The 14,775-nt window shown below is 41.6% G+C and overlaps 1 protein-coding gene across 4 annotated transcripts in view; it reads left to right on the forward strand.

Annotated features, from left to right (window-relative positions):
• Positions 1-12,877: 12,877 nt before the first annotated feature.
• The window catches only part of TMEM108 (transmembrane protein 108), a 327,524-nt gene continuing 325,626 nt past the window's right edge, over positions 12,878-14,775 (forward strand). For 3 of the 4 annotated variants that reach the window (XM_066245521.1, XM_066245515.1, XM_066245518.1), the window contains exon 1: positions 12,878-12,956. The gene's annotated coding sequence lies outside the window, so the exon portion shown is untranslated. Of the gene's footprint in view, positions 12,957-13,544; positions 13,728-14,775 lie in introns of those variants that run through there. The other variant, XM_066245516.1, reaches the window with a different exon arrangement.

Consider the following 14,775-nt stretch of genomic DNA (forward strand, 5'->3'; position numbering starts at 1 on the left):
ACCTGTGGTAGTGCAGTGGATAAAGCGTTGACCTGGAAATCTGAGGTTGCTGGTTTGAAACCCAGGGCTTGCCTGGTCAAGGCACAGACTATGAGTTGATGCTTCCTGCTCCTTCCTCCACCTTTCTCTCTAGCCTCTCTCTAAAAAATCAATAAATAAAATCTACAAAAAAAGTCTAAAAGTCTTAGATTGCTCATCTAATCTAAAGAGTTAGAACTACATTGCAAGGCAAAACTCAAGGGGAATTTACCAAAGATGGCATTAGGGGACATGTGCTAAGGACCTAAATGGTCCTACTTTCTGTGAACCACGAAACGCTAATAACTTATGGTTTTATAATTCATTTTGATTATCTTTATTTTCCTTACATCATTCTCAGGGCTTATGAATAGGACATATTATACCCATTAAATAAACCTTTCTAACACAATAATAAACCTTCCTAAACTTAAGTTTCAAGAACCCTCTGCATTCTAGGATTCAGAATTGGGTGGTCAACCTTTCTGTACAGCTGTGATGTTACAGGTGTTTATTGTCACATTTCTTAGGTTTTACTATTCTGAAATGAAAAAGAAATATCTCCTACTTTTTTTTTTTAGCCTTATAAGACAACTTTCTGTCTTGTGGAAGCAGTCTACCTATCCTTCCTGACACTCTTTCCAGGGTCATGGTCACTTTCTTGAATTTTAGTCACCAAAGATACACAAAGTTTTATTGAAAGAAAAATTACACATATTTCTTTTGAATGATAGTCAACAATTGGCTGATCTTTGAGCTGAAGTGCCACATTGGGTTGACATCCCAGAATGATGTTACTCCTTTGGTCATAACCAATCATAGAGAGCAATAGATTTTGAGTATTTATTTTTTTTTCTTTTTTTCTTTTTTTCCATTTTTCTGAAGCTGGAAACAGGGAGAGACAGTCAGACAGACTCCCGCATGCGCCCGACCGGGATCCACCCGGCACGCCCACCAGGGGCGACACTCTGCCCACCAGGGGGCGATGCTCTGCCCATCCTGGGTGTCGCCATGTTGCGACCAGAGCCACTCTAGCGCCTGAGGCAGAGGCCACAGAGCCATCCCCAGCGCCCGGGTCATCTTTGCTCCAATGGAGCCTTGGCTGCGGGAAGGGAGGAGAGAGACAGAGAGGAAAGCGCGGCGGATGGGTGGAGAAGCAAATGGGCGCTTCTCCTGTGTGCCCTGGCCGGGAATTGAACCCGGGTCCTCCGCATGCTAGGCCGACGCTCTACCGCTGAGCCAACCGGCCAGGGCCTTGAGTATTTATTGATTAGTTTTTCTTGTATTGTTTTTGAGTTTGTCATTTAATGACACGGTACAGTGATTTTAAAGTGTGGTCTTTGGGCAAAAGCATCTCTATCACCTAGGAGCTTGTTAAAAATATACGTGCTCAGCCCTCACCCCAGGCCTCCTGAGTTGGAGTCTAGGGGTAAGACCCCAAAATTTTGTTTTTATAAGCCCTCCAGGTGATTCGGATGCACTCAAGTTTGAGACCCACTGACATCATGTTTTATAAGTAAATAAGACACAATGATAAGAAAATTTATAGGAAAGGAAATTTCTACTTAGAATTAGAGTAACTGGACTGTAAAGAAATGGAATATCAATATTGCTTTTTTTTTCTTGTTAGGAGTTGGGTAATATGTACACAGTAACAATTGCTTATATGTGAAATACTGTCTAGGTTTGATGATCTTACAAAAATTAGGGGAAAGGAAGCAATGTGAGAATAGAGAAAATAATTTAACCTGAGAGGAATTTAAATATTTATACGTGCACATATTAGCAGAGAGAACACACAACCCAGCAAGGAAAAGAAACATAAAGGAATATTAATGATAGACCCTACTTGTAGGTTGTGACAATTTTCCAATCCAGAGTGGGTTCAGCACAGATGCCCACAGAGGGAGAATTCTGAGAATGAGAGCGTCCATTGATTTAACAAATGATTGCTGAGTACCTACTCAATGCCAGCCAATTGTAACATTGGGGAAAGGGTCAAGTCAAGAGAAAATGAATCATTTCTTTTTTAATGTTTGAAAACTGAATAATTGACTATTCTCCCAATGGGGAACAGTGGAGAATATGGCTTTAGCTACTCCAAGATGCTCTCAGGAGCAATTATAGCTGTAAGAGCTCTCAAGCATAAATAGCTGTAAGACTACAAAGGGCTATGTTTTGGGTCCCTTGTTAGGAGGAACTTTGGTCAGGGCTGTTGCAATATAGCAGGATATGGCTGATGGAACTTCAGCAAAAGCCCAATACAAAAAAGAAAGAAAATACAGAGGGGGCAGAAAGCCTGGAGTTTATTTTATTTCAATGATTTTGTTTTTATATTTTTATTTATTTACTGAAAAACAAATCAATTTTTTTTTTTTGAGTATGGGGATCATTAATTAAGTGGATACTTAGGTTGTTATACCAAGAATAATATAACTTAAGACTTGATTAGATAATTTTTTAATGGGTGTACAACTGTGAACTGGGGTTTTTTAAAATTTTTTATTTATTCATTTTAGAGAGGAGAGGGAGAGACAGAGAGAGAGAGAGAGAGAGAAAGAGAGAGAGAAGAGACAGAGAGAGAGAAGGGAAGAGGAGCTGGAAGCATCAACTCCCATATGTGCCTTGACCAGGCAAGCCCAGGGTTTTGAACCGGCGACATCAGCATTTCCAGGGCGACGCTTTATCCACTGTGCCACCACAGGTCAGGCAAAACAAATCAATTTTAAAGCGGGTAACACTTATTGAATGCTTACTATGTGCCAGGATTTCGGTTTGTCTTCAACATGTGACTTTGAGTGTAACTGACCAATAAATTCACAAGTGGTTGTTAATTTCAAGAGAGATAAGAAACAATTGAAAGAATATGGACACATTTAATTCTTACCAGGTCTCTTCAAATAGCCATTTCATTAAGTTATATTAAGGCAGTCCAAGTCATAGAGCCTATAATTGAGGTTAAAAAATATTGAATGCTTCAACAAAAATAATCTTTGGGATTATCTCTTTTTCAGGTCTCTTTTGACTCTCTTTACGAACAGGTGACAGCTGCACATTTCTATATATATGCGAGTCACCCACCCAAATCAGCTGTCTCCATCTTTCAGTCCTGAGGGGTTTTCCATGTTGATTTTGTGCATCCTTCCAAAGTATCCTGATTACAAGTCCACTGCTACAATCAAGTAATACTAACTAGTTCATTTTGGGGGATGACATAGGAAAGAAAGTCTCTGTATTATCCTTTCAGGATCTTAATTTATGACAAATAATTCAGCCTGTGAAATATGCCCCTTTCCACTGCTGAGCAAATCTTTAATCCCACCGAGATCAAAGGATTCCACTTATTCTTTGAGTGAATTTCTCCCTTTGACATGTTAAAATAATCTCCTTTTATTGGTTTCAGAGACACTTGCCATGCGCTCTTCAAAATGTTTTTGTCGTAGTTATTATTCTCCTTATTTATAACTGATCAGGTTTCTTTATTTTCTTCACATGCATTCTCTTACCAATATGGGGGAAAATACCCTCTTTTTTTCTCTGATAATTTATGTGGATCTAGCAGTTCTCTTTTTAGCTCCTACCTCTAATACTTGTTATTTTCATTCCTTGGTATTTGTATATGTTTTATTTGTTGTTGTTGTTGGTTTGTTTTTATGGAGAGCCAACAACAACAAAAATGCGTATAGGCTTTTCTTGTGGGTTATTGACTTTTTAAAATCCTTCCTTTCAGTTGTCTCCTAGATGGAGCCTAGAGTTATTATATTTCTGTTTTTAAAAATCTAGCATGCATGGAGTGGGTCTCTTGGTTTTCCCCTCTCCCATGAGGATGTAGAACTTAATTATGTTATTAATTGTCGCTTAGTGGCTCACCCCCAGCAATCTCTTGGGTCCTCTTCTGAACCTGTTTAGAATGAATATTCTCTCTATTGCCCATCCCTGTGGGATTTAGAAAGCCGTCCTCAGTTTATTAACATCCAGCCAGTGCCCCAACCCCTGCACCACATTTCTCATCCTGATTGAACATTTGGTGACTTTGTGTTTTGATATTTAAAGCCTTCCATTATTATTATCTAGAGAAATGTTTTCAGTGTTCTCAGTTCCATTTATCATTTTCTATCTCATCATTTCACTTGGGTAATTCATTAAAAAATTTTGTTTTATTGATTGATTTTTAGAGAGGGAGAGGGAGGAAGGGGGGGAGAGAAACATCAATTTGTTGTTCCACTTATTTATGCATTCATTATTGCATTCTTGTACTTGCTCGGATTGGGGATCAAATGGGCAATCTTGGTATATTGGGACGAAGCTCTAACTAACTGAGCTACCTGACCAGGGTCATGAGTAATGTATACATTGTTCTATATGGAAACGTTTTAACATAAATTGTTTTTACTATTGAAAAGTTTTTAGATGAGAAGCCATAACACAAATCTATCCTGTGAAGTTTATTCAACAAATACTTTTTATATACCAGTTCTGGACACTGTGGTAAGCATGGACCAGAATCAAATTTCATGGGCTTACATTCTAATGAGGGTTGGGGTGGGGAGACGACAAAAAAATAATTTGTTATATGTTGATAAGAGCTAAGAAAATAAAACGTAGGATAATAGTTTAGAGTAGCCCTTCTTTACCAGCTCTACAGTGGTCCCCATCTAACCCCTAACTGGGGTTAGGTTCCAGAACCCTCTCCACCCCAGTGATAGGCGAAAATTCACAAAATAGCAACTGTATATTTATTTTATTATTTATATATATTTTAAGGCTTTACTTTGATTTAATCTTTTAATATATATATTTTTTAATTTACTTATTTATTTATTTAATTTTTTACAGAGACAGAGAGTGAGTCAGAGAGAGGGATAGACAGGGACAGACAGACAGGAACGGAGAAAGATGAGAAGCATCAATCATTAGTTTTTCATTGCACGTTGCAACACCTTAGTTGTTCATTGATTGCTTTCTCATATGTGCCTTGACCGTGGGCCTTCAGCAGACCGAGCAACCCCTTGCTGGAGCCAGCGACCTTGGGTTCAAGCTGGTGAGCTTTTTTTGCTCAAACCAGATGAGCCCACGCTTAAGCTGGTCACCTCAGGGTCTCGAACCTGGGTCCTCGGCATCCCAGTCCGACGCTCTATCCACTGCGCCACCGCCTGGTCAGGCATCTTTTAATATATTTTAATTAATATTTCTCATAGTTTTCAATTTTTTAGGCTAGAAAATGCTTATTTTACTGCCAAAATAATTAAAATAATAAATATATAAAAATACCTATATACCGCAAAATCCTGCGATTAGCGAAAAATCCGCAATACAGAATTAGATGTATACAATTTAAAAATCCGTGGAACAGTGAGACCACGAAAAGTGAACTGCGATATGGCCGAGGGATTACTGTACCAAAGAATTAAGCTCTAATGCCTTAAGGCACTCTTTGTATGAATTAACAATGAATCAATGAATTAACTTCTATCTTCTTTCCTATTCAGCTAGAAGGATACCAGTTGTGTACCATCTTTGGGAGATGGGAAAAAAACAGTCATGGATATCATTTTCTGTACATGGCTGGACCCCTGGTTGAGAAAGTTTGGATCAGAGAAGACCAGTGTGGGAGAAAGTGCTACTTTGGATCATTTGACCTGGGAAGTCCTCTTTGACAGTAAGTTCTTTGAGCACAAACCCGATTTCAGCGAGGGAGGGAAGGCCCAGCAGATGCAATGCAGGTTGGGGGTGGGAAGGGAGGTGGGGCAGAGTATGTTAGCCAGAGACAAGAGTGGACTCTGTGAACTAACTGAGGATATATCTGAGGGAGAGTTAAGAAGGGCAATGTGTCTAGAGCCGAGTTGTCAAGGGACAGACAGTGGGGGACAAGAGCAGACAAACAGCTGGAGAGAGGTGGAGACGGTGAGGTGAAACATGCCGGAGGTATTTCTTTGTGCTTTCTTTTTTTTTTTTTTTTTTTAAAAAAACATTTCTTTTTTTTTAAATTTTATTTATTCATTTTAGAAAGGAGAGAGAGAGGGAGAGAGATAGAGAGGAGAGAGATAGAGATAGAGAGAGAAGGGGGGAGGAGCAGGAAGCATCAACTCCCATATGTGCCTTGACCAGGCAAGCCCAGGGTTTTGAACCGGCGACCTCAGCATTTCTAGGTCGACACTTTATCCACTGCACCACCACAGGTCAGGCCTCTTTGTGCTTTCTTATAGTGGTGTGTGCCCCATTTGTAATATAACACTTCTTGTTTTGAATCATGGTGGCTTGCTTAACTTAAAATGAGCTAAAAGACAGGACTCAGGAAGTGTTTTTGAGTGAAGAGAACCTCATTCCTCACTTTATCACTGCTCCAAACTATACTTGTGCCGTCTTCTAAAGATACCTACACCAGATTCAGACCCCATGAAATTTTCAGCTGTTATCTTTTCCTTACATCCATTTGGAACTTCTAAATATTTTATTCAGTAAGAAGTTTGCTCATTTACATTTATGTTTTCTATTATATGCATACAATATGGTGTTCCCTTTTGTAAACTATTCTCTCTCCTTAGTGGCTCAGCTTGCTAAGTGTGGTATCTCCATTTAAAAAACCGAACTGGCCTGACCTGTGGTGGTGCAGTGGATAAAGCATCGACCTGGAAATGCTGAGGTCCCTGGTTCGAAACCCTGGGCTTGCCTGGTCAAGGCACATATGGGAGTTGATGCTTCGTGCTCCTCCCCCTTCTCTCTGTCTTTCTCTCTCTCTCTCTCTCTCTCCCTCTCTCTCTCCTTTCTAAAATGAATAAATAAAATAAAAATAAATATTAAAAAAAAAAAACGAACTGTTGGAAGCGGTACATGGAGGCTTTGATTGCATTAATAATGTTTTATTTCTTAAGTCAGGGGAGGTATAGCAGGATATATAATCTGCACATGTTTAAAGTCTAAAATATATAAACTATAAAAAGTATATTTATATCCTATATAGACAACATAAAAAATATAGGGAATAAAAACATCTAAAAAATGTCTAAGGTGTCAGGCTAAATTTGTACACAGTTACACTAAATGACAAAGATGGTACCAGTTATTAAAACACAGATACATAAATTTAAAATGTTATCCTCACCCAGACCAGATAGTTTGGTTGGTTATAGCATCATCTAGATACTCAAAGGTCAAGGGTTTGATTCCCGGCCGAGGAACATACAGAAACAGATCAATGTTTCTGACTCTCTCCCTTCCTCTCTCTCTAAAATCAATAAATAGATTTTTTTAAATTAAAAAATAAAAGTTATCGTGGCTGGATTTATATGACAGATGAAGACTAGAATCTTGGGTAATTTGTGGATCTTTATGAATGAAATAAATTAAGTTTAGGGAATCTGGCCCTGCTGGTTGGCTCAGTGGTAGAGCGTTGACCTGGCGTGTGGATATCCTGAGTTCAGTTTCTGGTTGGGCACACAGGAGAAGCAACCATCTGCTTCTTTACCGCCCCTTTCTCTCTCACGCTCTCTCTGCCCCTTCCCCTCCTGCAGCCATGGCTTGATTGGTTTGAGTGAGTTGGCTTCAGTGCTGAGGATGACTTCATAGGCTCTGACTTAAGTGCTAAGAAGAGCTCAGTTGCTGAGCAATGGAGCAATGCCCCAGATGGGCAGAGTATTGCCCCCTAGTGGGCTTGCTGGGTGGATCCTAGTTAGGGTGCATGTGGGAGCCTGTCTCTCTGCCTCCCCTCCTCTCACTAAAAAAAAAAAAAGTTTAGGGAATCTATTTATTGCTAATTGTAAAAACATGATTAGTAATTATAAAGCAGTCTATAGGGGGTTCTGATTGTAATGGAGCAATGGGTGAATTTCTAGAAACTCAGCAGTTTATACTTTAACTCTCTTTTCAAATATACTTAAATCTTGTTAAACAATTTCTAGGTGGCAATTCAAGGAGGGGGAGACTGTTTAAGCTAACTTGTGATTTTTAACAGATACTAACATATCCATTTTCTGAGATAGGATAGCCAGGTTATATATGTGAGACAAGCAGGCTGAGAAATAGAAAGTGAATGACAGATTAGATGTTTTTTTTTCTCCAAATTCCTCAAGCAAGAATCTCTTTGTTTCCTGTTGCCTCTTTTTGAATGATGACACAAAGAGAAACATAAATACTTTCTTTCTAGGTAAAAACTTTAAATTACTCATGTTAGTTAAATACCGCTAAAAACTGTTCTTATTTTACCCAGTAGAGAAAGCTACAAGTTTATACAATACAAGGTGGGTGAGAACATTTCTTCCCCCATTTAAATGCTGTGAAACATATTTTTTAAAAGTGTCTGAGCAGGAAGAAAGCTAGTTTTCAGGCTCACACTGGGCTTAAATTTCTGATGTGGCAAATAGTCACTTTCAAGCAAGATAGCTATTGTTGGCAGAATGTTCTAAGGGGCCCTCACTAATTCAGTTAAAAACTAGGTCATACTCCACTACAGCAAATATCATTCCATAAACAAAATAACTTTCCAAGATGCAGACACTGATCACTTTATTTCACAAAATAACAGAATTTGGTTAAACCCCAATAAAGAGACTTTTCTTCAAATTCTTTAAAAGGAAGTAGCACTTCCTTTATTTAGCTAGCAGGGAAAACTAAACTAATAGCAAAGCTATTTTACTTGAGATTTTGCCTATAGTATTTAGATGTTCTGTGTCACAAGGTACAACTTGGACTCAAATTTAACCAGTATTGGCTCTGAAATTTTTACAGAAGATAGGCTAGAGGAGGTTGGGGGTGGGAAGAGGGGAGGATGGCTAGGAATCTGTTACACACTTTGGGAAACAGAGACTAACTCTCCAATGCTCAAATATAAATTGGCTTTTAGTTAAGAAGAGTACAGTATAAGACAAGTGAAGAAATAATCAGAGAGTTGATCTGTTTGATATGGTTAACAAAGGTAATAGGTTCTTTCTGAAATATTTACTTATTCAACTGGAACTAAACCTACTCATGGATTTGGCTTTTCAGTTCCACTGAATAGTCTTTGGAATATTGATTATCTATGCATTTTTTTTTTTGGCCTTTAAAAAAATCTATTCCGCAAATTATGTGGACACCTTTCTTTGTTTTGAGTCTCTATGTCATTAGAGATTTGTGTTGTAGAGTTTATTTTCCCTTGTTAAAGAATGAGTCCATCGATCTCGAGCTTATGCAGGTGTTCTCAAGCATGGCTGCCTACAAATCACCTGTAGAATGTTTTAAACCTATAGTTGCCCAGGCTCCAGTCATCACCCCAGTTGAAATCTCCGGGCACAAGGCCCCCAAATCTTTTCCTTCAAAGCTTTGCTGTGCAGTCATCCTGGAGAATCGCTTGTTTAATGGCAGTAAAAGAAACTTTGAGACTTTCAAACATATTTTTCTTGATTAGACGTTTCTTTACTCCTGTTATAGCCAGAACTGTTGTGGGGCCACATTCAACATGTTCTGTGAAACTCTAGATTTTGTGCTATGCCACCTCTGATAGAGAAGTGATGAACAACGTCTACCATTGCTAAGTGGACTTCACTTCTAGGCTGGTAAGGCAGAGAGACCTAGGCACACTGAAAGGGTAAGGTTTTCTCTAAGTGGCAGTTTGATACCTTTTTAATAGTAAGAGAAAACTGTTAAAGGCAGTGTCACACCATCTGGCCAAACAGCTGGAGGAGGAAGGTTTTAGAGGATTTAGCATTTAGATCTTTGGCAGACTATTGGGGGTAATAAGAACTTGACTATGCTAAACAGTTTGAAAATATTTAGTTTAGGTCAAGTTTGAGAGATGGCAGAGACATGGGCTTCCTGACTTTCAGACTCCGAAATTATTAACAGAAGGATAATCTGGACAATTTTTAAGATCCCTTAGATAAATTATTTTACAACTTCTCTGGCTTATGCCTAAATTGTCCAAGATGCTGAGACCATTAGCTTTTTGTGAGTTGTCTCCCACATGCTTCTTCCTGAGTTTACCTGTGTAGTTACACAACAGACAGTAAGTTTCCGGAAACCACCCATGTTGTTTCTCTCTGGCCAAGAGTATATAGCACAGAGGCAACACAGACAAATGCCCGAGTTCCATGCTTAGAATGACCTAGTGCAGTGGTTGGCAAACTCATTAGTCAATAGAGCCAAATATCAACAGTACAATGACTGAAATTTCTTTTGAGAGCCAAATTTTTTTTATTTTTTTTTATTTTTTATTTTTTAAATAAATTTTTATTAATGGTAATGGGATGACATTAATAAATCAGGGTACATATATTCAAAGAAAACATGTCTAGGTTATTTTGTCATTAAATTATGTTGCGTACCCCTCGCCCAAAGTCAGATTGTCCTCCGCCACCCTCTATCTAGTTCTCTGTGCCCCTCCCCCTCCCCCTAACTCTCTCCCTCCCTCCCTCCCATGTCCTCCCTCCCCCCACCCCTGGTAACCACCACACTCTTGTCCATGTCTCTTAGTCTCATTTTTATGTTCCACCAATGTATGGAATCATGTAGTTCTTGTTTTTTTCTGATTTACTTATTTCACTCCTTATAATGTTATCAAGATCCCACCATTTTGCTGTAAATGATCTGATGTCATCATTTCTTATGGCTGAGTAGTATTCCATAGTGTATATGTGCCACATCTTCTTTATCCAGTCTTCTATTGAAGGGCTTTTTGGTTGTTTCCATGTCTTGGCCACTGTGAACAGTGCTGCAATGAACATGGGGCTACATGTGTCTTCACGTATCAATGTTTCTGAGGTTTTGGGGTATATACCCAGTAGAGGGATTGCTGGGTCATAAGGTAGTTCTATTTGCAGTTTTTTGAGGAACCACCATACTTTCCTCCATAATGGTTGTACTACTTTACAGTCCCACCAACAGTGAATGAGGGTTCCTTTTTCTCCACAGCCTCTCCAACATTTGCTATTACCCGTCTTGTTGATAATAGCTAATCTAACAGGGGTGAGGTGGTATCTCATTGTAGTTTTGATTTGCATTTGAGAGCCAAATTTTTTAAACTTAAACTACAGCCCTGGCCGGTTGGCTCAGTGGTAGAGCGTCGGCCTGGCGTGCGGGGGACCCGGGTTCGATTCCCGGCCAGGGCACATAGGAGAAGCGCCCATTTGCTTCTCCACCCCCCCCTCCTTCCTCTCTGTCTCTCTCTTCCCCTCCCACAGCCAAGGCTCCATTGGAGCAAAGATGGCCCGGGCGCTGGGGATGGCTCTGTGGCCTCTGCCCCAGGCGCTAGAGTGGCTCTGGTCTAGACAGAGCGACGCCCCGGAGGGGCAGAGCATCGCCCCCTGGTGGGCAGAGCGTCGCACTGGTGCCGGGTGGATCCCGGTTGGGTGCATGCGGGAGTCTGTCTGACTGTTTCTCCCCGTTTCCAGCTTCAGAAAAATATAAATAAATAAATAAATAAATAAATAAATAAAAATAAAAATAAATAAACTTAAACTACAGTGTGTCTGTAAAGTCATGGTGCACTTTTGACCAGTCACAGGAAAGCAGCAAAAGACAATAGAAATGTGAAATCTGCACCAAATAAGAGGAAAACTCTCCCAGTTTCATATCTATTCAGTGCAGTTCGATGTGGGCTCACGCACAGATTTTTTAGGGCTCCTTAGGTAGCTATCTTGTATAGCCTCTACAGACTCGTCACTGACTGATGGCCTACCAGAACGGGGTTTCTCCACCAAACTGCCAGTTTCCTTCAACTGCTTATCCCACTGAGTAATGTTATTCCTATGTGGTGGCACTTCGTTATAAACATGCAGATATTCACGTTGCACTTTGGTCACGGATTCGAATTTAGCGAGCCACAGAACACACTGAACTTTCCTCTGTACCGTCCACATCTCGACTGGCATGGCCGTGGGCTGCTCCGCTGTATACACGGTGTTACATCATCATCTGTGCATGTGCACATGCTGCCACATCATCCTACAGAAACTAGGAGGGTTTTCCTTTCATTTGGTGCAGATTTCACATTTCTATCGTCTTTTGTTGCTTTCCTGTGACCGGTCAAAAGTGCACCATGAGTTTCTGGACACACTGTATATAGGTAGATACATTGTTATTAACTTGATTAGGGTGGAGTACCCTTTGTGGAAGAGCCACACTCAAGGGGCAAAGAGCCACATGTGGCTCAGCAGCCGCAGTTTGCCAACCAAGGACCTAGTGTTCTTTAGAAGGAACATGTAGTCCCACTTATAGTTTATAACCACCAAATTGGCGCAGGTTTCTGTCCCATAAACTAAGGGTGGGTGATGTGAAAATTAAACACACCTTCCCTCAGCTGGTGCCCAAACTATGAGTGTCACCAGGACACCCCATGCTTAGTCAGTCTCTGTCATGCATTCCAACACTGAAGGAAGTTAAAGAAAGGTTCTTGAAACTTTTAAATAGCATGGCCCAGAGGCTATAATCATCATTTTCCGACAGGTGCTCTTAAAGTCTTGCTGCTCAAGGGGTGGTCCTAAGTAACCAGTCTCATCATCATCACCACCTGGTGCTGTTAGAAAGGAACAATCTCTGATCCTCATCCCTGGTTTACTGGATCAGAATCCTCCTCTAAACGAGATACCCAGGTAATTTCTATTCACATTTAGAATCTGAGATATCAGTTGGTCTAGTAATTGATCAATCCAGCACCACTCAGCGCCCCCAAGACGGAGACTCAGCTCTTTATACATGCCTCGCACCCGCTCCTAAGGGTAACAACCCAACCTCCAGGGACATCGGAGAGGGTGCTGCCGAGGGCAATTTGGTGATTGGCTGTACTGCCCACGTGACCAGAGCTGGGCCTCCTGCGCTACCGGATTGGCTCTTGCGGACGCTGACGGACAGGGCCTGGTCGGAGGGGCGCGCGCGGGGGCGTGAAGGCGCGAGAACGCGAGTGCGCGTGCGTGTGCGATTGGGCTTTCTCCGGAGCCGTCGGAGAGAGCTGGAGCGCTTCTCCCGAGGTGAGCGCCGCCGCGGGGCTTCCCCAACCCCTCCGAGACCGGGTGCTGGCGTGCGCGGAGGGTAGGGCTGGGCTGGCCTGGGAGGGGGGCGTTCTGGGGTCTGCCCGCCTGGGGAGCCCCATTCGGGGAGGATGCAGACCTGGGCTCTGCCACCCCCTTTGCTGCCTCGGTTTCCCTTTTCCTGCCCTCTGATGCACCACCCCATCCTTTGCTCGTGGGGAGTTTCCACCTGGCAGTCTGTACTCCGCCTTTGTTTCCCGCCCGGCGGGATGCTGGTCTCGGTCCCCTCCGCAGGTAACCGCCGAGGGTGGTGGGGCGGGGGCATCGCGGGCGCCGGACCGGGCTGGGGAGAAGATGGCTTGGACGCAGTGGGACCTGTCGCATGTGAGAGCGAAGAGAAAAATGTAGTGTCACTTTGGCCAAGCTGCGGGACTCGAACTACTTCGGCGGCGGCGAGCGAAACCGAATTCCTAGCGCAGCTGTGCGGGCGAGCGGGGCCCGGACCGGTGGACCGCGTCCAGGTGCTGCCCGGGGAAGCGCCTCCGTGCCCGCGCGCGAGCTCGCACCCAGACTCGCACGAAACAGCTTTAAGCCCGCCGAAGGAATCCTGAGATTCATTCGGAGGCGGAAATTTCTTTTCTTTCTTTCTTTCTTTCTTTCTTTCTTTCTTTCTTTTCTTTTTTTCTTTTTTTTGTAAAAGCAGTTGAGTACTGGTAGGTCTAAATGAGAGGCTACAAAAAGGAATTACAGATCCAGTGAAACTGATGACTGGTAAGTTGTGTGGAGGGAGATGCCTGCAGTGAACTGCAGACCAGACCATCACATGGAGCTGCTTCTTCGAGAAGACGGGTGTGTGTGGAAGGGGGTGGTAATCTCTGTAAACTGAGGTTTTCCTGGGGCTGACCAAGTGAGTAATTATTTTCAGCGTGTTAATGGGCTGTAGGGATGAAGGGAAGGCAGGCTGAGCCTAAATTACACCTCTTCAAACCTTACTACCTTAGTACTTTAGAAAGTGTGTGTTTAAAGAAGACCATTTGGGTGCCTCAAGTGTTGTGTGTGTTGGGGGAGGGGTGTCTTTATTTAAAGTCATACTTTAGAAAGGGAGGGTGTGTGCAGGGCATCCCTTCCTCTCTCTCTTCTTTTCCCCCAGCCCTGCAATTGGAAGGGCATACTATGCATTTTATAGTGAAATATAAAAAGTTTATTCCGTCTTCCACTGGTTATCTAATTTGTTGATTTAGTTGATGTATCTAGTAGTCTGCTCGGTAAGAAATGGTTCAACTAACTGTCATTAGGAAGATTTTACTGCGTTCTGAGTTTCATTGTAATAAGTTTAGCACTTATTCTGTTATGAAATGGACAAGAATCTTTTTACCTGATTTATCCAAGACATCCTGATACCGCTTCACAGCCTTTGATTACTCCTACCTTCTCTGTACAAAGTTTTGGGGGTTTTTTTAACTGATTTTTTTTTCATACCTCTAAGACACACCTCATGCCTATGAAATGTCTACACATGCTGAGACATTAATTTACTTGGCAATATAAAACAAATGGAAGGGGGAACACAACAGTTTTAGGGGGAATCGGAACTTACATTTATCAGCTGCAACAAATCAACTTTTGGTGGTTTTCTGAGGTGAATGAAAGTAAGAGAAGTTGCTGCAAAGCTTGTTGGGAATATAACAAATGACCCTAGTGAAGTGACGTATATATTGTCACCTGACAGGTTGGAACATAAAAAAATTAGTGGGAATAATTTAAAAACTTGTCAGTGATTTGTTTTTTGGTCGGTGTGTAATGTGGGGAGAAGGAGTTC

Source organism: Saccopteryx bilineata, chromosome 10, assembly GCF_036850765.1.
Source record: "Saccopteryx bilineata isolate mSacBil1 chromosome 10, mSacBil1_pri_phased_curated, whole genome shotgun sequence".
NCBI classification, from domain to species: domain Eukaryota; kingdom Metazoa; phylum Chordata; class Mammalia; order Chiroptera; family Emballonuridae; genus Saccopteryx; species Saccopteryx bilineata.